This window comes from Cervus elaphus, chromosome 19, assembly GCF_910594005.1.
Source record: "Cervus elaphus chromosome 19, mCerEla1.1, whole genome shotgun sequence".
NCBI classification, from domain to species: Eukaryota; Metazoa; Chordata; class Mammalia; order Artiodactyla; family Cervidae; genus Cervus; species Cervus elaphus.
Genome location: NC_057833.1, coordinates 87252745 through 87278205, shown reverse-complemented (window position 1 = coordinate 87278205; position 25461 = coordinate 87252745). Strand labels below are relative to the sequence as shown.

General features: G+C 40.9%; 1 long non-coding RNA gene across 1 annotated transcript in view; it reads right to left on the bottom strand.

Annotated features, from left to right (window-relative positions):
• Positions 1–263: 263 nt before the first annotated feature.
• Positions 264–25461, bottom strand: part of LOC122675654 — a 33424-nt gene continuing 8226 nt past the window's right edge. Inside the window, exon 3 of the long non-coding RNA XR_006335310.1 lies at positions 264–582. This is a non-coding gene — a long non-coding RNA (uncharacterized LOC122675654). The remainder of the gene's footprint in view (positions 583–25461) is intronic.

Genomic DNA, 25461 nt, shown 5'->3' with positions numbered 1-25461 from the left:
GTTGTTATAATTACTATGGCAAAGATCCCAGTTGGAAGCTAAAACACACCCAAGGGAGGAAATGAAACTCACATGTAGGGGACCAAGCCAAGCGCTTTCCCTGAAGCATAATCCATTAGCCATTAGTCTGGAGACAAGTCTCTGAGTGACCAAGAGGACGGGACCACACCTTAGCTGCCTACTGGAAGAATGACTAGGAAGAGTTAAAGGAAAGAAGGATAAACTTCTGGAAGGACTCAACATAGGCAGAAGACCTAGACTGCTGGAAGCAGCTGCTGGATCTCCTATAGGAATGGGGAGAAGAAAGGGCCACAGGGCTCCCCAGGAGGAGAGGAAGCAATCCTAGGTGAAGCCATACCAAGATGTCTCCCTTACCTTTCTCTCCAGCCCCAGTTTCGAGATCTTGCTTGATCCACTCAATTCCCTCCCTCTAGAGAATGCATCTCTGAAGCTCAGAAGGAAACTTGCTCTTCACCTGATCTTCAGCGAGGGTCATTCACCTGTCCAGGCTTCATGGAGATCACCTCACAGACTCCAGGTTGAATGGGTCAACAGGCAGAAGCCAGTATCCAGTCAGGCTCTCTATACATGCAAAGAATAGGCAGGGACAGGGGCACTCAGTGACCTGGATTGTCTTTGCTGGTTCCCACTCAGACTCCCAATTCAACTGACTCCTCCTGTATTTTTTTTTTTTTAATAAATCTATTCATTTTAATTGGGTGCTAATTACTTTACAATATTGTAGTGGTTTTGCCATACATTGCCATGAATCAGTCTCCTGTATTTTTCATGCTTTCTTCAACTTTCCTCCCTGTTGTCTCCTCCATGGGCCCACAGTACTCACTGCCCAAATATACTTCTTCCTATTCTCTCTCCAAAATATGGCAAAGGGTCTCTAAAGGAACTGTGAGCCATCAAACCATCAAAGATTACTCATACCTGGGAATTGCTTCACTTATTCATTCAACAATTATTTGTTCAGGTCCTACCATGGGTGATTGTTAGGGAGGTTATTGCAGTAATCCAAGTAAGACATGATGGAGGGTTTCTCTGGTGGCTCAGTGGGGTAAAGAATCTGCCTACCAAGCAGGAGACATGGGTATGAGCCCACTCCAGGAAGATCCCACATGCCTCGGAGCAAGTAAGCCTGTGTGCCACAGCTGTTGAGCCTGTGTTCTAGAGCCCAGGAACTGCAACTAGTGAGCCCATGTGCCCCAAGTACTAAAGCCCGTGCACCTAGAGCCCAGGCTTCACACCAAGAGAAACCACTACAGTGAGAAGCCCACACACTGCAACTAGAGAATAGCCCTTGCTTTCTACAACTAGAGAAGAGCCTGTGCAGCAACCAAGACCCAGGGCAGCCAAAAAAATAAAGGAAAAAAAAAAGAGACTTGGACCGGTATGATCATAGTGGAGGTGACGAGAAGTGGGTGGACTCTGGATGTATTTTGAAAGATAGAGCCAACAGAATTCCCTGAAGCGGTGGACATAAAGTATGAGAGACGAAATCAGAGAAAGATGCTTCCAAGTTTTGGGCCTCAGCATCTGAAAGGGTGGTGTTGCCAATTTTCTGAAAGGAAAATCAGCAAGACAAGCAAGTTGAAAGTATTAAATCAAGGGCTTGATATTTGGACATATTAAATTTGAGACGCTTCTTTAGACATTCTAATGGAAGTATTCAATTAGCAGTCTGGGGTTTCTGAGAAAGGTCCAAACTGCAGATAAAAATTTTCAAAACCTATCCTACCTTGCTCTGCTCACAAGCAAAAAGAAATGTTGGAAACATAGGGAATCTGCAAAATTTCAAGCAACACACATCAGATAATATAGACCAACCAAGATATCTAGAAGTATTGTGGTTGGCATTGTCTGACAGAGTTGGTGAATGACTTCTCTCAGAGATGATCATGTATCTAGAGTTCTAAGCTCCCATAAACGGGCACCATCATTGTAACTGTCTGCAGTGGTCCCCTGCCCCATAGAGACTGAAGTAGGATGAATTTTACCCCCCTAAATGAAAATAGACCAATGCCCTTTCTGGATCTCTTCTCTCCCAAGATCAATATCACTATTTAAAACCAAACACCCTTTCCTCCTTGAATAAACTTTCTCCTCTCTTCCTGCACCTTGTCCTATTCCTTCTTCTGCTTACAAAATAAAAGCTATCATCCACATTAATGAAGACAAACAGAGGGTAGGAGGAAGGGAGTAGGGAATAGGGCATGACCATACCTAGCAATAACCAACCTTTTTAATGTGTATTAAAAATTTTTTAAATTTCTTTTTAATGTGTATTAAATTTTTTTCACAGCTTTTCAAATTTAGATAATAAACATACTTGCTTCTTTTTTTAATTTATGAAGTAGAGTTGATTTACACTGTTGCGTTAATTTCTGCTTTTCAGCAAAGTGATTCAGTTATACGTATATAGATTCTTTTTCTTATTCTTTTCCATTATGGTTTATCACAGGATATTGAATATAGTTCCCTATGCTATACAGTAGGACCTTGTTGTTCATCCATTCTATATATAATGATTTGCATCTACTAATCCCAAACTCCCAATTTATCCCTCTCCCACCCTTCTCCCCTTGGCAACTTCAAGTCTGTTTATGAAAAAAAATTTTTTTGTCATGTCCTGTATGCAGATCTTAGTTCTCCCAACCAGGGATCAAACATTCTCCCCCTGCTGCAGAAGCGTTGGAAGTGCTGAGTCAACCACTGGACTTCCAGGAAGTATGATAGCTCATTTCTTTTTAGCACTAAATATTTCATGCACTCATGTACAATGTATGATGTACCACTGCCTATTTACCCATTTACCTACTGCCTTCACTAGTTGATCATTCATCTGGGTAGCTCTCAAGATGCTTTTAGTATAGTCTCCCTGACTTTAATATTCTGTAGTTTCCTTATGAAAAGTGTAGATGTGGACTTATTTTTATCCTTGAGATTCATTCTTTTCTAAATCAGAGGATTCATCATCAATTCTGGAAAATTTCTCAAGCATTTTGTCTTTGAATAATATTTCTTTTTCATTTCTCTATTCTTTTCTGCTGAAACACAGTGGTCTATATGTTAGACTTTCTCATTGTATAGTTCATGTTTCCTAACATCTGTTCCTCTGTCTTGCATTCTGAATAATTTCAGCAGTTGTATCTTCTAGTTTATTAATTCCCTTTTCAATTACATTTAATTTGCTTTTTGACCTGTTCATTTAGTGTTTTGTGTATTTGTTTGTTTTTGTTTTGGCCATGCCACGTGGCTTGTGGGATTTTAGTTTCCCAACCAGGGACTGAACCTGGGGCCTCAGCCATGAGATCATGGAGTCCTAACCATTGGACTGCCAGGGAATTCCATATATTTCTTAACTGTAAAGAAAAACCACATAATTGAAAATTTACCATCTCATCCATTCTTAAGAGTACATGTCAGTAATGTTAAGCATATTCACACTACTGGTGCAACCAGTCTCCAGAAATTTTTCATTCTGTAAAACTGAAACTCTCTACCCATTAAACAACTCCCCATTTTCTCCTTCCCTTGGCAGCCACCTTTCAACTTTCTAAAACTATAAATTTGACTAATTTAAATACCTAATATAGGTAGAATCACATATACAGTGTTTGTCTTTTTGTGATTGGTTTATTTCACATAGGATGATGTCCTCAAAGTTTATCCATGTTCTCCTGGGCATATACCTGGAGGAGACCATAATTTGAAAATATACATGCCCTCCAATGTTCATTGTAGCACTATTTACAATAGCCAGGACATGGAAGCAATCTAAATGTCCATCAACAGAGGAATGGATAAAGGTGATGTGGTACGTGTATACAATGGAATATTACTGATCCATAAAAAAGAACAAAATAATGCCATTTGGAGCAACATGAATGGACCTAGAGATTGTCATAGTGAGTGAAGTAAGTCAGACACAGAAAGACTAACATCATATGACATCTTTTATATGTGGAATCTTTTTTTTAAAAAGGGTACAAATAGCTTATTTACAGCATAAAAGTAGAGCAAAACAAACATTGTTATGGGGGGAGGGGAGGAGAGATAAATTGGGAGATTGGGATTGACATGTACACACTACTATATATAAAATAGGTAATTAATAAGAACCAGCTATACAGCACAAGGACCTCCACTCAATACTTTGTAATAGCCTATATGGAAAAAGAGTCTAAAAATAAAAAGTGGATATATGTATATGTATAACTTATTTACTTTGCTGTATACCTGAAGCTAATACAACATTGTATATCAACTATACTCCAATAAAATTTTATAAAGAAAAAAATTCATCCATGTTGTAGCATGTGACAGGATTTCTTCCTTTTTAAAGCTAAATATCTTTCATTGTATGTATATACCACACTTTGTTTATTCATTCATCCATTAGTGGGTGCTTGGGTTACTTCCACATTTTAGCTATTGTGAATAATGCTGCTGTAAATATGGGTATGAAAATATCTCTTTGATACCTTGCTTTCAATTCTTCCAAGTGTGTACCCAGAAGTAGGTTTGCTGGATCATATAATTCTAGTTTTAATTTTTTGAGGAACTATCATACTGTTTTCCACAGAGGCTGTAACATTTTACATTCTTAGCAACAATGCACAAAGCTTCCAGTTTCTCCACATCCTCATCAGCACTTGCTATTTGCTGCGTTTGGAGTTGTATGAAGTTTGTTTGAGGAAGAATAAAGCACAATTGTCCTGGATCAATAAACAAGACAATTTTGAGATTCCTCGTTTTTTAGGAAAGTCTCCAACTACCTCATTCTGCTTAAGTTTTCATTGGCCAATCTGAGCTCTCGGCTCCTACAGGGGAGGTTTCCCAGACATGTGAGAATAACTAGTGGGAGAGTATTTCCCCACAGCTTCTGGAGATCAGTCTCCAGAGAAACTTAAAAACTTTTCTCTGGATAAAAGTTGGGGGAAGAAGGAATTTCTGAGCAACTCAGGAATATTCAGCCGTGTGGAATACACAACTACTTCCTCAGGGTTGAATAACTTTCCTTATTCCCTTCCCTTCAAAGGACAAGAATTCCTCTACCCTTGTCATAAAATTGATATGTGCTGTGTTCATCTGGAGGAGGATCCTAATCAGAGAATATTCAGTCTATATAAAATGGAGACTTCTTTGGTGGAAAGAAAGCTGCACTGAGAATCTGCAGCTCAGAACCCTGGATTTCAATTCTGGTGCTTTAGCTCAGAGATTTGTGATGTGACATTCCTCCAGGAATTTCCTTGTTCATGGAATGCGGCTCACTCACCTGCTCTGTATCCAAAGCAGAGACAACAGCTCTCAGAATGCTTTGAATGGCTGTTCTGGTTCAATGATGCCTTGCTCTTTTATCATTCTTATACAGCACTGAAATGTCCACCTGTTTGAAAACTGTATGGTTCTTTCCATCACAGCAAGCCAGGCTGTGTGTGATCCCCACTCAGGGAAGTACGTAGAAATAAAATGACTTGTGCTAAGGTAGTCAGACTACTGGGTGGGAAGGGATGAAGGTATGCATGGCATACCTTTTAAAAAGCTAGTTCAACATCCTTGTTAGATTTTCTATTTAATGGTAATATTTAAACACAAAATAAAAATTATTCAAGTATTATAAATAAATTATTTAAGTTTTATTAAGTTTATTTATTTATTAAGTTTATTAAGTTTTATAATTAATATAATTAATTTATTAAGTTTAAGTAAGAGAGCAAAATATGAAAAAAAACACCCACCTACCCTTCACCACTCAATAATGTATTGCCCATTGTTGTAGGCTGGGTATCCCAAGATAGAGACTGTCAAGGAAACTTGTGTACAAGTTATTGGGAAGTACTCTCAGAAACATCTGGGAGGGAAAGAGAGGAGCAAGATGAAGCCAAGAGAAAACTTAGGTTGCCAAGTAGTTGCAGGTTGCAACAGAGGTTGCAGCAATCCCTGGGGGGAGCTCTGAAGCTAGGATTGCCCTTTATCGCTGTGCCAAATTGAAGCAAAGGGCACATGCATTTGTACTACATAAGAACCAGCCATTGGATGCAATCTGTTCCCAGGGAGGAACTTCGGCTTGGCAAGGTAGCTACATGCAGCTGAGGGCAGTGTCTGGAGAGGCACTCTGTATAAGCCTGCAATAGGCAACATTTCTTGCAACTGGGTGAAGTGTGTTGGTACTAAGAAAGGGCATCCACAGAACACCACGCAGTATCCAGGACATCCCTACGCTCTTAATCTCTCCCCAGAAACAAAAGCCATGACATTTAAACATGTATCCCTCCAGACCTGTGTTTTGGAATTCATATGTATTTTCATACACAAGCATATATGTATGTAATTTTTCTTTAATTCAAGAGATTCATAAGATGCATTGTTTTATTGCTTCCTTCACTTGTATTAGAGTTCTTTCCATTAAGGTACAAATAGCTCTTTTTCTTGCTCTGTGTCTCTCTTTATCTTAGACAACTGCATATTTCATACTGTAGATTTTCAATTTTATCAAATGCTATTTTGACATCTATTGGAATGACCATAGGGTCATCCTCAAGCTTTGAGTCTCAAAGGTTGTTCAAATTGAAAATCAAGAGTACAGAAAAGAACATTTTTAAAAAATGATCAATAATGAAGAGAGCTGCCTTATCGAATAGCAAATCACAGTAAAAAGCTGGTGTTGGAGGGGCTTCCTTGGTGGTTAAGAATCTCCCTTGCAACACAAGGGACACTGGTTCAATCCCTGGTCCTGGAAGATCCCACATGCCATGGAGCAACTAAACCTGTCTGCCGCAACTACTGAGCCCACATGTTGCAATTTCTGAAGCCCGTGCACTTAGAGCCTGTGCTTCTCAACAAGAGAATCCACCGCAATGAGAAGCCCACACACCGCAACAAAGAGTAGCCCCCACTTGCCATAACTAGACACAACTAGAAAAAGTCTACTTGAAGCAACGAAGACCCACCACAGCCAATAAATAAATACATAAATCTTAAAAGAAAAAAAAAAAAAACTGGTGTTAGAAAACTGAATATTTAGAAATTATGTTCTACCTCACACTACATGTCAATAAAAATTATTTAAAAGTTCAATATAAAAACCCAAGAAAGTATTAAAGGGATTCCCTGCCAGTCTGCTAATTAAGACTCCATGCTTCCACTTGAGGGGTGCAGGTTTCATCCCTCCTTGAGGAACTGAGGTCCCATATGCCTTGTGGCCAAAAAAACAAAACTTAAAACAGAAGGAAGGACTTCCCAGGTGGTGCAGGGGATAAGAATCCTGCCAATGGAGAGGATATTGGTTTGATTCCTGGTCTAGGAAGATTCCACATGCCACAGAGCAACTGAGTCCATGTCTCACAACTTTTTAGTCAGCCCTCTAGAGTGTGGGACTTCCCTAGTAGCTCAGCTGGTAAAGAATCCATTTGCAATTCAGAAAAGTCCAGTTTGATACCTGGGTCAGGAAGATCCCCTGGAGAAGGGATAGATTACTCACTCCAATATTCTTGGGTTTCCCTGGTGGCTCAGACGGTAAAGAATCCACCTGTCAAGGCTATATATTGTTATCCTGCTTATTTAAGTTACATGAGAGTACATCATATGAAATGTCAGACTGGATGAATCACAAGCTGGAATTAGGATTGCCAGGAGAAATATCAACATCTCTGATATGTATATGATACCACTCTAATGGAAGACAGTAAAGAGGAACCAAAGAGCCTCTTGATGAAGGTGAAAGAGGAGAGTGAAAAAGCTGGCTTAAAACTCAACATTCAAAAAACTAAGATCATGGCATCCAGTCCCATCACTTCATGGCAAATAGATGGGGAAATATGGAAACAGTGGCAGATCTTATGTTCTTGGGCTCCAAAATCACTGTGGACAGTGAATGACTACAGCCATAAAATCAAAAGACGCTTGCTCCTTGGAAGGAAAGTTATGACAAACCTACATGGCAGAGATATCACTTTGCTGACAAAAGTCGATATAGTCAAAATTATGTTTTTTCCAGTAGTCATGTATAGATCTGAGAATTGGACTATGAAGAAGGCCCGAGAATTGATGCTTTCAAATTGTGGTGCTGGAGAAGACTCTTGAGATTCCCTTGGACAGCAAGGAGATAAAATCAGTCAATCCTTAAGGAAATGAACCCTGAATATTCATTGGAAGGACTGATGCTGAAGCTGAAGCTCCACTACTTTGCCCACCTGACGTGAAGAGCTGATTCACTGAAAAAGACCCTGATGCTGGGAAAGATTGAAGGCAAAAGGAGAATGAGCAGCAGAGGATGAGATGATTAGATAGCATCACCAACTCAGTGAACAGGAATCTGAGCAAACTCCTGGAGATAGTGGAGGACAGAGAAGCCTGACGTGCTGCAGTCCATGGGGTTGCAGAGTTGGACATAACTTAGCAACTGAATAACAACAATCTGTAGGAGAGATATAAACATCCAATAAAGATATGAAAAGTTACTCAACCTTCTTAGGAATCAGAGAAATGTGAATTAAAACAGCATAAAATGATTTGGGGGGAGGAGGACAGCAAGGAGATCCAATCAGTCCATCCTAAAGGAGATCAATCCTGGGTGTTCATTGGAAGGACTGATGCTGAAGCTGAAACTCCAATACTTTGGCCATCTCATGCGAAGATCTGACTCATTGGAAAAGACCCTGATGCTGGGAGGGAGTGGGGGCAGGAGGAGAAGGGGATGACAGAGGATGAAATGGCTAGATGGCATCACCGACTCGATGGACATGAGTTTGGGTAAGCTCCGGGAGTTGGTGATGGACAGGGAGGCCTGGCATGCTGCGATTCATGGGGTCGCAAAGTGTCGGACACGACTGAGCAACTGAACTGAACTGAACTGAAACATGCAATAATGTCCATTACTGGCAAAGCTATGGAAAAATGGGTGCTCTGTTTTATTCTTGAGCAGAAAATAAATTGGTAAGTCTTTTTGAAGGCAGTTTAGCAGGTTCTATCCAGAATTTAAGTGGACAGATCTTCAGCCCATAAATTCTTTGTCCCTAAATTGATCCTAAAGATACATAGATGTACACAGGTTAGTACATGCAATGATGCTGAATGCAATAGAATTTGTAATTGAAAATTTTTTTTTGAAATAAACTAAACATTAAAGAGACTATTTAGTCAAATTACAATATTCATTTATGAAATACAGCAATTTAAAAGGGATAGACCTAACATTGAGAAGTCTTCAATACACAGTTAAGAGAACAAATTTTGATCATACTTTTAAATATACATACCTATAAGTGAGTGCCAAGTAACTTCAGTCGTGTCCAAGTCTTTGCAACTCTATGGACTCTGGTGTGACAGGGTCCTCTGTCTGTGGAATTCTCCAGGCAAGAATACTGGAGTAGGTTGCCATTACTCCAGGGGATCTTCCCTACCCAGAGATCAAACCTGCGTCTAGTACAACTCCTGCATTTTGCAGGTGGGTTCTTTACCAATAGTACCAACTGGGAAGGGCCCATATATACAATAAAATTTTATCAGTGGTTATAAATTTGGGGGGGGAACTGGTATTGATTGGGTGGTGTGATCCTTTCCTTTTTTATATTCAGTTTTCTGTGTGATCTGAACACTTTACAATGATCCTCCATTACTTTCGTGATTTAAAAAACAATTTAAGGGAATTTCCTGGAGGTCCAGTGGTTAGAACTCGGTGCTCTCGCTGTCAATCCCTAGTCATGAACTAAAACCCCATAAACAGAGCAGCAAAATAAAAAAACTTTATAAAAGGAAAAGCTAACACCTACTGATAGAAAGAATATAAAGAAAAAAGTGAATCACTTTGCTTTACAACAGAAATTAACATAACATTGTCAATCAAGGACATTTCAATAAAAATAATTATTTTTAAAAAAGAAAAATTAGCTGTAATCGCATATTAAAAGATGAATCTGTTAACAAGCTAATGTTAATCTTTTCAGCTCCTTCTCTTCCGAACTAATTTTTTAACCTAGGAGACTGAGTGGTATTTAAATTTTGTTTACCATTCTTGCTTTAACTTTCTCTAGAGTTTATCTCCAGTGTGGAATTTTCCCTCTTCTTTTGAAGTCACTATCTTCATTCAGGCTCTGCCAGAACTCTGTCTTGCTGACAACTTGAAACTCCAGATCCAGCCCCAGGGCACAGGAATGGCCCAGCAGGAGCCATAGTCTTCATACTCTTCTGAGGCCCCTGGGAAGTAAAGGCATTCCAAGGTGCAGGACTGGCGGCTTGGGGATCAGAATACATGGATGTGGCTAACTTTGATTACTGAAAAGAACTACTCAAAAAACAACAACTGGTAAAAGAAGTATCCCCAGGAGAGACTGGGCACTGCTTCTGCCAGGATCAGGACCCCACACAAACTGAACTTTGCTTCCTCTATTCAGGTTATTCCTCTATTCAGAACCAGGGTAAAGGTCTTGACTGCATCACATGCTCTGGCAGTCGGTGATTCCTTAACACTGAGCCTAATTCGGGGGCAAAGTGTTTACTTAGACCACAAGGGCAAATCTATATTTCTGATTTAAAAAAGACCCTTGGAAAGTGCTCTGTTAGACTTAACGACAGGAAGCAGACCAAGCTTGGCCAGTCTTAGCCAGAAGGCTAGTCCTTCAGGGTCCCAGGTGCAGCTGCCCAGGATCGCATCAGCTAGGGATGAGCGAAATCTGTGCCTGTGTGAGCCTGTCCCGGTGTCCAGGGAAGGAGTTATGTTAGCCTCTGAACTTTATCTAATTGTGATCCTGTACGCTGTGGGATAAGAATCCATAGACAGGTCATCCCTGGTGGTCCACTGGGTAAGACTTTGTGCTCCTATGCAGCGTGCCCAGGTTTCAACCCCGGTCAGGGAACTAGATGCCACATGCCAAAACGAAGACTGAAGATCCCTCCTGCCTCAATTAAGACCTGGCATAGCCAAATAAATAAATATCAAAATAATAATTAAAAAAAGACAGAGTTTGGGGCTCTTAAAAAGAAATCCATGGATAAATTTATAATCAGAGGAAATTTAGTGTACAAGAGTCAATAAGGAGATGAAAATCAATTACAGATCCAAAAATGAAAGTTATCCAGATTAAGTGTTTCAAATTCACTTAACAGTAATCATTTTGCAATAGCTATATATATATCAAATCATTATGTTGTACACCTTAATGTAATATAATGTCAGTTACAGCACAACAAGACTGGGGGAAAAGTAAAAAATAAAATCCTCTTTGGGAATTCCCTGATGGTCCACTGGTTAGGACTCAGCACTTTCACTGCTGAGGGTGCAGGTCGAATCTCTGGCCAAGTAACTGAGATCCTGCAAGCTGCCTGGTGTGGCCAAAAAAAAAAAACAACAACAACAATTTGATCTTCTGCTGTCCCAATCTAGACCCTAAAAGATTTTAGATGTTCCTTTAGCAAACATATTTGCTGATTTACAAATGAACACTACTGCAGAAATATTTTCTTTGGAATGGGCAAGGTCTTCATGATTAAAGTTTGGACCTGCCACCTCTTTACATCCCCTGCTCTTCTACCACAGTGAAAAGCTTCATATTAATAAATTTTGGTTGATGGCAAAGCTGTTGACTTTCCGTATTCAAATCTGATTATTCTCTTAGAGGAGTGGGGAAAAGGCATGAATAATTGACTCAGTGAATATATTTGATTTGGTAGTGTGATAACTTTATGGTAAGTTCACCTTGGTATTCTGAGCATAAATTAATTAGCAGGAAGTGGCAAGTGTCTGGAGAAGATACTTTCAATAGGAAATTCCCCTTACTGTCCCCTTGGGGCATGTGACTCTAGTGCTTTATCTACTATACCACACAGTTTAGGCCAAGGCTTGCCTACACCCAGTTGTAGGGATTAAATGAAAGAAAAACACCAACAGATTATTTTTAAATAAATGAGGGTGAATCAAAAAGTAGAATTAATTTTATTTCAAGTAAATGAGTATTAAAGCTTATGTATAGTCCCTGAAAACACATTGCTGGAAGGGGAAGAGCCTGGAAGGGAGATTTCCCAGGAGAGAATGGTGGGGCCTCACGAACACACACACACCAACACACACAGAACAGAATTCTCCCCTATCAGAGAGGATGAACCTCAGTCAAAAGAAAGCTGATGGCTGAGGTGTTTGGAATGAAAAAGTAAACAGTCAGCCTCTTGGCTGCAAGTGAAAGAAACCCAGTTCTACTAGCTTAGATGACCACAGAAAGAGCCTCAAGGGCAATGACAACTAAGACTGGCTCTCTTTCTCCCCTTCCTTTTCTTGTCTGTGCATCTCTCTGTATGTCAACCATTCTCTCGCAGACAAGTTACTGCAAGTGAATGTAATAATAGCTGTTGGCAGTTTTCAGACTACACCTTCCAGCTACTCCACCCAAGAACATTACTCCTTCCCCTAAAGCCAACTGAAACATCCTGGTGTAGAACTAGAGTGGGGCAGGTGAGGTGGGGGGAGGGGGCTAGTTCAGTTCAGTTCAGTCACTCAGTCGTTTCTGACCCTTTGCGACTCCATGGACTGTAGCACACCAGGCCCCCCGTCCGTCACCAACTCCCAGAGTTTATTCAAACTCATGTCCATTGAGTCGGTGATGCCATCCAACAATTTCATCCTTTGTTGTCCCCTTCCCTCCTGCCTTCAATCTTTCCCAGAATAAGGGTCTTTTCAAAAGGGGGGCGAGTTAGCAGAGGGCAAGAGGAGGCAACTTAATCCAAAAGAAATGGGGACATATGATTCTGTGATGAAAACATTTAGTGTCCTCTGCATGGAGTTATAATTCTAATCTGCCTCAGTTCTTTCTGGTTATAAATGCCTCATTGACCCCACAAATTCAGAAAAGGTTTGGCTGAAACAAGAGGTAAATGGGCTCAACTGTAATCTCTCATCTACATTAGCAGCATCATTATTTTTATTTATGGGTATATTCTTTTGATTGCTTTTATGGCTATTGGCTTTGATGGACTGTGACATTTGGAAATTTGAGTATGCTGATCATCTTTAATAACTATTCTAGACTTTTCTGTAGATTTTCTTGACTCTTAACTTCTATTTTAGTATTTGGCCCATTAACAAGAATAGTTCTAAAGACTTAAACTTACATTTCAGAATTAATTAAGCATTTTTAAGTAGGTAGATTCAAACCAATATTTACTTGCAAAAAAATTCATTAGACTGTATAGCACAGGGTACTATATACAATCTCCTGGGATAAACCATAATGGAAAAGAACATTTTAAGATATATGTGTGTGTGTATGGGCTTCCCTTGTGGCTCAGCTCATAAAGAATCCACCTGCAATGCGGGAGACCTGGGTTGGGAAGATCCCCTGGAGAAGGGAAAGGCTAGCCACTCCAGTATTCTGGCCTAGAGAATTCCATGAACTGTATATGTATAGTCAGTCCATGGGGTTGGAAAGAGTCAGATACAACTGAGCGACTTTCACTTTCAGTTTCATGGATTCCCAGGTGGCGCTGATGGTAAAGAACCCACCTACTAATACTGGAGGAGACACCGGTTTGATCCCTGGTTTGGGAAGATCCCCTGGAGGAGGGCATGGAAACCCATTCCAGTATTCTTGCCTGGAGAATCCCATGGATAGAGAAGTCTGGCGGACCACAATCCATAGGGTCACAAAGAGTTAGACACAAGTGAAGCGACTCAGCAACAACAGGTGTGTGTATAACTGAGTCTATATGGAAGAAATTAGCATGACATTGTAAATCAACCATACTTTAATTTTAAAAAAATACATTAGAGGACTTCCCTGATAGTTCACTGGTTAAAACTCCACGCTTCCCCCATACTGCACATTGCTGCCAGAAAGGAAAAAAAAAAAAAATTAGAGCCCTATGTTTGCATTTTCCACCTCATTTAATATAGAAAAAAAATAGGGGGAGCAAACTGGGGTGGGAGTGTGGGCTGGATTCCCTCCCTGCCTTTTCATGCACCCTGTGACCCTAGTTAGGTCCTTTAGTCATTTAAAATTCTATTTCATTCTCTCTGAAATGGTTAGCATCACCTACTTAGGGATTAGAAGCAGAAGTAGAGATAACAGATGCTTAATACAGAGTATAGGAAGCTTAATAAGTGGTGCTTATCAATTTTAACCAAAGCCATTCCCCCTCAACACCCTGAGAGATCTTTATCCCAGGTTGGGAGGACTCAGAAGTGCTCCACCACACACGCACCTCCCCAAGGTACAGAGAAGGCCATCAATCACCAGTTTACTGGGATCTTCTCTCTCTCCAAATTGCCCTGCATGGCTTATAGTCTATTTGATCTTTCTATTGCACTGCTGTGCATGTCTTACATTGTTAACTCGGACTATTAGGTCTCACATTGTTCAGTGTTTCACTACCAGCTGCCAAACTGACCTCATTTCCTGCCAAGTTAACCTCATTTCCGTTTTTGATAAGGCTACTAAATGAATAGATTCTAAGAATACTGCAGGCGCAGTATTATCTGGGTTCTGCAAGGGGGACGATAAGGTCCTGTGGTGTCTCTGTGGCCAGGATGGCCAAAAAATGGAACAGAGTGTAGATAGCAGGAATCATAAATAGCTAGACAAATACCTCCAACAGCTCTTTGATGAAACCGAGGAGAGGTTGGTTGTGGGAAGTAGATGGATACAGAGGGATCAACCTGGGAGTAAGAACTGATGTGGTCATAAAAAATATCCTCCAAGATCTAGAGTAGGAAGCCCACTCCCTCATTCACATACCAAATATTTATTGAGTGCATGGGCAGGGCATTGAGTAAGACCCTGGCAATAGAAGAGAACAAAACAGATCTGACTCCTGCCTTTTTGGAACTTACATTCTAGTGGTAGGGAGAAAGACAAGAAACACACATATCATCAAGGAGTTTCTAAAACAGATGTGATACCAAGAAAGCAGCATTACTTGGGGCAGGAGAAGGGTGGTCCTTTAGGCAAGATCATCAAGTGAGCTAGGGAATGAGTAGCCAGTTGTGTGAACTTCTGGGGCCACAGCCAGCTAGGCAGAGGGAAGAGCAAATGCAAAGATCCTAAAAAGAGAATATGGGACCTCCCTGGTGGTCCAGTGGTTAAAAATCTGCCTGCTAATGCAGGGGACAAGGATTCGATCCCTGGTCAGGGAAGATCCCACATGGTGAGGGCCAACTAAGCCTGTGGGCCACAGCTACTGAGCCCACAAGCCCTAGAGCTGGTGCACTGAAGCTAGAGAGTAGACCCCACTTGCTGCAACAAGAGAAAGCCTGCTCACAACAAAGACCCAGCTCAGCCACACACACAAAAAAAGAAAGAAAGAAAGAGAAAGTGCTTGGTATATTTAGGTCTAGAAAGAAAAGCAAATCTGGGGAGCAGAAATGAAGTGAGAGAGGTGGAGAGGGAAAGGAGTCAACCTTCTAGTGAAGAGTTTCCCAGATAATGTGCCCCAATGGGGGTTCACTGTGTCCCAGCTGTGGCTCCCTCAGCCCCCACATCAGAAGTAGGGCCTGGAGTAGCCTGATTTGCTCCCTACCACCGCCATCACCTTGGACTGAAAAGGCTTCATCTACTTACCCCAGTGTTCCACACACATATTATGAATACCTTTTGATTCTGAAAGCTTAGCTTCTCTGTTGCTGTTCAGTGGGCCAGTTGTGTCTGACTCTTGGCGACCTCATGGACTACAGCATGCCAGGACTCCCTGTCCCTCCCCATCTCCTGGAATTTGCCTAAGTTCATGTTCACTGTATTGGTGATACCATCTAGCCATCTCTTCCTCTGATGCCCTCTTCTCCTTCTACCCTCAATATCTTTCCCAGCATTAGGGACTTTTCCAATGAGTTGGTTGTTCGCATCAGGTGACCAAAATACTGGAGCTTCAACTTCAGCATCAGTCCTTCCAATGAGTATTCAGGATTGATTTCCTTTAAGATTGACTGGTTTGGTCTCTAAGGTACTCTCAGGAGTCTTCTCCGGCACCACAGTTAGAAGGCATCAATTCTTTGGCACTCTGTCTTCTTTAAGGTCCAGCTCTCACAACCATATGTGACCACTTGGAAGACCATAGCCTTGACTAGCTGGACCTTTGTCAGCAGAGTGATGCCTCTTCTTTTCAACACACTGGGTTTGTTATAACTTTCCTGCCAAGAAGCAATTGTCTTCTGATTTTGTGGCTGCAGTCACTATTTGCAGTGATTTTAGAGCCCAAGAAGAGGAAATCTGTCACCACTTCCACCTTTCCCCTTCTATTTGCCATAAAGTAATGGGGCCAGATGCCATGATCTTAGTTTTCTTTATATTTAGTTTTATGCTGACTTTTCCACTCTCCTCCTTCACCCTCATCAAGAGGTTCTTCAGTTCCTCTTTGCTTTCTCCCATTAGAGTGGTATCATCCACATATCTGAGGTTGTTGATGTTTCTCCCACCTGTCTTGATCCCAACTTATAACTCATCCAGCCCAGCATTTCTCATGATGTGGTTGGCGTATAAGTTATATCTGTGTCAAATCAAATCTCAGAGACAGAGTTTTGGGGAGAGTAGAAAAAGATAGCTTTGTTGCTATGCCAGGCAAAGGGGGACACAGCAGGCTAATGCCTTAAAAACCATGTGTCCCAACTTGGGGAAGATAGTGACAAGTTTTATAGTGAAAGAGGACATGATCAGCTCATGGACATTCTTCTGATGGGTTGGTGGTGAGGTAAGTAAGAATCAACATCGTCAACCTTCAGGTTTAACTGGTCTAGGGTCTACATGCTTGTGAACAGCATACCTTAACTTCTCCCACCTGGAGGCAGTTTCAGTATCCACAAAATAGCTCAAAGCTATTGTGCTCAAAAAATAGCACAAAATCCATAAAATATCTGGGGAAAAAAGATGACCATATCTTCTAGGAATTAAACATATTAAGCATAGAATAACAAAAACAGTATGGTAAGAGACCTGAGGAAAGTTAAAAGAAAAATCAAAGTCCTAAAAATGGCATCACTGCTCTTAAAAGTCCATGATACAAAACCTAAATTTAATACCTGATTTAATGTCCCTGTTAGTCAGGGCCTGACAAAATGCAGTCCACTAGAGAAGGGAATGGCAAATCACTTCAGTATTCTTGCCTTGAGAACTCTATGAACACAATGAAAAGAAAAAGATATGACACTGGAAGAGAAGCCGACCACGTCAGTAGGTGTCCAACATGCTACTGGGGAAGAATGGAGAAACAGCTCCATAAAGAATGAAGGAGCTAGGCTAACGAGGAAACCTTGCCGAGCTCTGGATGTGTCTGGTGCCCAGGTGGCAACAGTGGTAAAGAACCCGTCTGCCGATGCAGGAGACTGTAAGAGATGTCGGTTCAATCCCTAGGTTGGGAAGATACCTGGAGGAGTGCATGACAACCCACTCCAGTATTCTTCGCTAGAGAGCCTGGCAGGCTGCAGTCCATGGCGTCACAAAGAGTCAGACACCACTGAAGCGACTTAGCACGCACGCTGATGGTGAAAGTAGAGTCCAATGCTGTAAAGAACAATATTGCATAGGGACCTGGAATGTTAGATCCATGAATCAGGTAAATTGGATAATGGTCAAGCAGGAGATGGCAAGAGTGGACATGGACAGTTTAGGAATCTGTGAACTAAAATGAACAGGAATGGGCAAGTTTAATTCAAATGACCAATATATCTACTACTGTGGGCAAGAATTCCTTAGAAGAAATGGACTAGCCCTCATAGTCAACGAAAGAGTCTGAAATGCAGTATTTGCATGCCATCTCAAAATGACATAATGATCTTGGTTCATTTCCAAGGCAAACCATTCAACATCACAGTAATCCAAATCTATGCTCCAACCATTAATGCTGAAGAAGCTGAAGGCGAACAGTTCTATGAAGACCTACAAGACCTAGAACTAAAACCAAAAAAAGATGTCATTTTCATCATAGGGTATTGGAATGCAAAAACAGGATGTGAAGAGATACATGGAGTAACAGGCAAATTTGGCCTTGGAATATAAAATGAAGCAGGGCAAAGGCTAACGGTTTTGTCAAGAGAACACGCTGGTCATAGCAAACAGCCTCTTCCAACAACACATGGGAGAACTCTACACATGGACATCACCAGATGGTCAATACTGAAATCAGATTGATTATATTCTTTGTAGCTGAAGATCAAGAAGCACTAAACATTCGGCAAAAACAAGACCGGGAGCTGATTATGGCTCAGATGATGAGCTCCTTATTCAGCCTTAACTTGAAGAAAGTAGGGAAAACCACTAAACCATTGAGGAAGGGGCTAAATCAAATCCTTTGTGATTATACAGTGAAAGTGACAAATAGATTCAAGGGATTAGCTCTGTTAGACAGAGTGCCTGAAGAACTATGGACAAAGGTTCATGACATTGTATAAGGGGTGGTGACCAAAACCATCCCAAAGGGGGGAAAAAATGCAAGAAGGCAAAGTGGTTGTCTGAGGAGGCCTTACAAATAACTGAGAAAAGGCAAAGAGAAGATAATCAAAAGGCAAAGGAGAAAGGGAAAGATATACCCAACTGAATGCAGAGTTCCAGAGAATAGCAAGAAGAGATTTAAAAAAACCTTCTTAAGTGAACAATGCAAAGAAATAGAGGAAAACAATAGAATAAGAAACACTAGAGATCTCTTTAAGAAAACTAGAGATACCAAGGGAACATTCTGTACAAAGACCGGCATAATAAAGGACAGAAACAGCAAGGACCTAACAGAAGCAGAAGAGATTAAGAAGAGGTGGCAAGAATACGCAGAAGAACTATACAAAAAATGATCTTAATGACCTGGATAATCACCGTGGTGTGGTCACTCGCCTAGAGCCAGATATCTTCAAGTGTGAAGTCAAGTGGACCTTAGGAAGTATCACTAGAAACACAGCTAGTGGATGTGATGGAATTCCAGCTGAGCTATTTCAAATCCTAAAAGGTGATGCTGTAAAAGTGCTGCACTCAATATGCCAACAAATTTGGAAAACTCAGCAGTGGCCACAGGACTGTAAAAGGTCAGTTTTCATTCCAATCCCAAAGAAAGGCAATGCCAAAGAATGTTCAAATTACCATACGATTAGACTTATTTCACATGGTAGCAAGATTATACTCAAAATCCTTCAATTTAGGCTTCAGCAGTGCGTGAACTGAGAACTTCCAGATATACAAGCTGGGTTTAGAAAAGGCAGAGAAACCAGAGATCAAATTGCCAACATCCATTGGATCATAGAGAAAGCAAGGGAATTCCAGAAAAGCATCTACTTTTGCTTCTTTGACTATGCTGAAGCCTTTACGTTGATCACAACAAACTGGAAAATTCTTTTTTTTTTTTGGAAAATTCTTAAAAAGAGATGGAAATACCAGACTACCTTACTTGTCTCCTGAGAAACCTGTATGCAGGACAAGAATTAACAGTTATAACCTTATATGGAGCAATGGATTGGTTCAAACTTGGGAAAGGAGTACGTCAAGGCTATATATTATCACTCTGCTTATTTAACTTTTATGAAGGGCACATCATGCGAAATGTCGGGCTGAATGACTCACAAGCTGGAATCAAGATTGTCAGGAGAAATATCAATAACCACAGATATGCAGATAATATACCACTTTAATGGCAGAAAGGGAAAGGGAACTAGAGAGCCTTTTGATGAGGGTGAAAGAGGAGAGTGAAAAAGATGGCTTAAAACTCAAAATTTAAAACACTAAGGTCATGGCAGCTGGTTCTGTCACTTCATGCAAATAGATGGGGGAAAAGTGAAAACAGTAACAGACTTTGTTTTCTTGGGCTCCAAAATCACTGCAGATGGTGACTGCAGCCATGAAATTAAAAGATGCTTGCTCCTTGGAACAAAAGCTATGACCAACCTAGACAGCGTATTAAAAAGCAGAGACATCACTTTGCCTACAAAGTTCCATCTACTCAAAGCTATGGTTTTTTCACTAGTCAAGTGAAGATGTGAGAGTTAGACCACAAAGAAGGCTGTGTGCCAAAGATTTGATGCTTTCAAACTGTGGTACTAGAAACTCTTGAGAATCCCTTGGACAGCAAGGAAATCAAACCAGTCAATCCTAAAGGAAATTAATTCTGAATATTCTTTGGAAAGACTGATGCTTAAGCTGAAGCTCCAGTGCTTTGGCACCTGATGTGAAGAGCCGACTCACTGGATCCTGACACTGGGAATGATTGAGAGCAAAAGAAGAGGTCGACAGAGGATGAGATGGTTATATAGCATCACTGACTCAGTGGACATGAATTTGAGCAAACTCTAGGTGATAATGAAGGACAGGGAAGCCTGGCTTGATGCAGTTCATTGGGTTGCAAAAAGTTGGATATGTCTTAGAGACTGAACAACAAAAACAAAACTGAAGTTTCACCCTCTTCCAGAAATGTAATCTGAACCAACCAGCCTGGAATTTTCAGATCCAGCACCAATAAAGTAATCTGTCACATTGGCCCTCTCCCTTTCCACCCCTCTTCCTCCATTCAAGAAGTGCCAATCTGCATGATAAAACCTTTGCCATTCCTTTTCTTCCAAAATAGATGCCCTGGCCTAAAAATAATCCTTTCTTTTCTTTTGCTAATAGCTCTCTTTCTGCAACATGGGGCTTCCAGGTGTGCTAGTGGTAGAGAACCTGCCTACCAAAGCAGGAGACTTAACAGCCAGGGTTCGATCCCTGGGTTGGGAAGTACCCCTGGAGTAAGAAATGGGAACCCACTCCAGTATTCTTGCCCGGAGAATCCCATGGACAGAGGAGTCTGGTGGACTACAGTCCATGGGGTCTCAAAGAGTCGGACACCACTGAAGTGACTTAGCACATAACCCTTTCCCCACCCTTCTTTCTATAAAAACCTTCCATTTTGTACAAATCCTTGGAGGTTCTTCTAGTTGCTAGATGAGGTTCTACCCAAATCATGACATGCCCAATGAAGCCAATTGTAATTCTTCAAATTTACTTGGTTGAATTTTGTTTTTTAAACATTAGGCAGATAGATTAACAAAACAAAATTAGAGCCCAGAAACTTATATATGCGAAAATTTGTATATAATATATATATATACATATATATTTATAGTTTATTATTGAGATGGTATTCTAAAAATGGATTATTCAGGGAATTCCCTGTAGGTCTAGTGATTACCACTTGGCACTTCTGAAACAGGAGGGAAGGGGACAGGGCACAACCTTAAAAAGAATAACATAGCCTGAGGACTTGACATAAACTGATTAGAACCAAACAAGTCCAAGATGGCAGACAAGTGGACTTCCACTAGACCTTGAGCCTCAGCTTATCCTTATTGTAACACATCAACAAACTAAATGACACACTTGCATGTGTCAAGACAATTCAAAGGCCAATCAAAAAGTTCAAAAAGTAGGCAGTGGTCCAATTCCTGGGCACCTCCCCCAACTAGCTGGAATACTCTCCCCACTCATTAGCCTGTGAAATTACCCACTCCTATGAAAACTGACAGGCTTCCCAGGTGGCGAAGTGGTAAAGAATCTGCCTGCCAATGCAGGACACACAAGAGATAGGGGTTCGATCCCAGAGTCAGGAAGATCCTCTGGAGAAGGAAATGGGAACCCACTCCAGTATTTTTGCCTAGAGAATCCCATGGACAGATTCTGGGGGGCTACAGTTCATGGGGTTGCCAATAGTCAAACATGACTGAGCATGCCCACACACCTAAAAAAAGACAACCTCAAAAAAAAAAAAAAGACAACCTCATACCTTGGTGCTGCTCTCACATTCCGACATGGCCCACACTGTGAAGTGTGTTTTTCTATAAATAAATCTACCTATCACTTTGCCTCTCACTGAATTCTTTTGGTGATGAGAAATCAAGAACCTAAGCTTTGGGCTTCCCTGATGGCTCAGTGGTAAAGAATCTCCTGCCAATGCTGGAGACACAGGTTCGAACCCTGGTCTGGGAAGACCCCACATGCTACAGGGCAACTAAGTCCGTGTGCCACAACTACTGAGCCTGTGCTCTAGAGCTGGTGCTCTGTAGCAAGAAAAGTCATAGCAATGATAGGCCCAAGCACCTCAACTAGAGAGTAGCTTTGGCTCGCAGCAGTGAAGCACCAGCACACCCAAAAATAAATAAATAAATAAAATTATTTTTAAAAAGAGAGAGAGAGAACCTGAGCTTTTTTTTTTTCCGCTTTATTTTTTTAATTGAAGGATAACTGCTTCACAGAATTTTGTGGTTTTCTGTCATAGGTACACTGATGTCCCCACCTTCCCAAGCCTCTCTTCCATCTTCCGCCCTATCCCACCCTTCTGGATTGTCACAGAGCCCCTGTTTGAGTTCCCTGAGGCATACAGCAAATTCCCATTGGCTATCTATTTTACATAGGGGACTGGAATGCAAAAGTAGGAGGTCAAGAGAAACCTGGAGTAACAGGAAAATTTGGCCTTGGAATACCAAATGAAGCAGGGCAAAGGCTAATGCTAACAGAGCTTTGCCAAGAGAACACACTGGTCATAGCAAACACCCTCTTCCAATAACATAAGAGATGACTCTACACATGGACATCACCAGATGGTCAATACTGAAATCAGATTGATTATATTCTCTGTAGCTAGAGATGGAGAAGCTCTATACAGTCAGCAAAAACAAGACTGGGAGCTGACTGTGGCTCAGATCATGAACTCCTTATTGCCAAATTCAGACTTAAATTGAAGAAAATAGGGAAAACCACTAGACCATTCAGGTATGACCCAAATCAAATCCCTTATGATTATATAGTTGAAGTGACAAATAGATTCAGAGGATTAGATCTGATAGAGTACCTGAGGAACTATGGACGGAGGTTTGTGACATTGTATAGGAGGCAGTGATCAAGACCACCCCAAGAAACAGAAATGCAAAAAGGAAAAATGGTTGTCTGAGGAGGCTTTACAGATAAGTGAGAAAAGAAGAAAAGCAAAAGGCAAAGGAGAAAAGGAAAGACATACCCATCTGAATGTAGAGTTCCAAAGAACAGCAAGGAGAGATAAGAATGCTTTCCTAAGAGATTAATGAAAAAAAAAAAAAAAATAGAGAAAAATAACAGAATGGGAAAAACTAGAGATCTCTTCAAGAAAATTAGAGATACCAAGGAAACATTTCATGCAAAGATGGGCTAAATAAAGGACAGAAACAGCAAGACCTAACAGAAGCAGAAGATATTAAGAAGAGGTGGCAAGAATACACAGAAGAACTATACAAAAAAGATCTTAATGACCCAGAAAACCACAATGGTGTGATCACTCACATAGAGCCAGACATCCTGGAATGTGAAGTCAAGGGGGTCTTAGGAAACATGACTACAAACAAAGCAAGTGGAGGTGATGGCATTCCAGCTGAGCTACTTCAAGCACTGTGAAAGTGCTGCACTCAATATGCCAGCAAATTTGAAAAACTCAGCAGTGGCCACAGGACTGGAAAAGTTCACTTTTCATTCCAATCCTAAAGAAAGGCAATGCCAAAGAATGTTCAAACTACCGTACAGTTGCACTCATCTCACACTCTAGCAAAGTAATGCTCAAAATTTTCCAACCCAGGCTTCAACAGTACATGAATTGAGAACTTCCAGATGTTCAAGCTGAATTTAGAAAAGGCAGAGGAACCAGAGATGAAATTGCCAACATTTGTTGGATCATAGAAAGAGCAAGAGAGTTTCCAAAAAAACATATACTTCTGCTTTATTGACTGTGCCAAAGCCTTTGACTGTGTGGATCATGACAAACTGTGGAAAATTCTGAAAGAGATGGGAATACCAGACCACCTTACCTACCTCCTGAGAAGTCTGTATGCAGGTCAAGAAGCAGTTAGAACTCGACATGGAACAACGGACTGGTTTCAAAATGATAAAGGAGTATGTCAAGGCTGTTATTGTCACCCCATTCATTTAACTTATATGCAGAGTACACCATGCAAAATGCTGGGCTGGATGATGTACAAACTGGAATCAAGATTGCCAGGAGAAATATCAATAACCTCTTTTATGCAGATGATACCACCCTTATGGCAGAAAGCAAAGAAGAACTAAAGAGCCTCTTGATGAAAGTGAAATAGGAGAGTGAAAAAGCTGGCTTAAAACTCAGCATTCAAAAAACAAAGATCATGGCATCCAGCCCCATCACTTCATGGCAAATAGATGGGGGAAAAGTAAAAACAGTGACAGACTTTATTTTCTTGGGCTCCAAAATCACTGCAGATGGTGACTGCAGCCATGAAATTAAAAGATGCTTGCTCCTTGGAAGAAAAGCTATTAAAAAGCAGAGACATTACTTTGATGACGAAGGTCAGTCTAGTCAAAGCTATGGTTTTTCCAGTAGTCATATATTGATGCAAGAGTTGGAGCATAAAGAAAGCTGAGCACCAAAGAATTTATGTTTTTGAACTGTGGTGTTGGAGAAGACTGTTCAGAGTCCCTTGGATTGCAAGAAGATCAAACCAGTCAATCTGAAAGGAAATCAGTCCAGAATGTAGATTGGAAAGACTGATGCTGAAGCTGAAGCTCCAATACTTTGGTCACCTGATGGGAAGAACTGACTCATTGGAAAGGACCCTGAGGCAAGGAAAGATTGAAGGCCGGAGGAGACGGGAACCATAGAGGATGAGATGGTTAGATGGCGTCACTGACTCGATGGACGTGAGTTTGAGCAAGCTCTGGGAGTTGGTGATGGACTGGGAGGCCTGGCATGCTGCAGTCCATGGGGTCACAAAGAGTCTGACATGACTGAGGGACTGAACTAACTGACCCCCTTCCTATCTCAGCACTAGAAGAGAATATGGTAGGATTTTTGTATTTTGCTGTAGACAAGCCTCACTCAGTATGGTGAAACAAATGCAAAAATAAATAGATAAAAGCAAAACACTGTAAAAGAAAATGATAACAAATTCCAGAGGAGCCTGGCAGGCTATAGTCCATAGGGTCGCAAGGAACCCAACATGATTGAGGGCAGGAGGAACAGGGGGTGAAAGAGGATTAGATGGTTGGATGGCATTACTGACTCAATGGACATGAGTTTGAGCAAACTCCAAGAGATAGTGAAAGACAGGGAGGTCTGGCATGCTGCAGTCCATGGGGTGGCAAAGAGTTGGACACAACTTAGCACCTAAAAAAAAACAATACAAAATGGTACATCTATTGAGAGGAACTGGCAATGTCTATCAAAACAAGAAGAACATCTGCCCTTTGATCCAGAAATTCTGCTTTTAAATATTTATCCAGCAACCTTGCATGAAAAAAAATGTAATGCAGCCAAAGTTATTCTTTGCAGCCTTGTTTCTAATAGCAAAAGGGCAGGAACACCAAAATATTCATAATAAATTGATTTGTTAAATTATGAGTTATCTTTAAAATGAATTGCTATGTACCTGTTAGAAGGAATGAAGGAGCTGACTCCAAGTAGTAGTATGGAATAATTTCTAAGATATGTCATTAAGGGGAAAAAAATGTATTTAATCTGCTAACACTTGTGCTT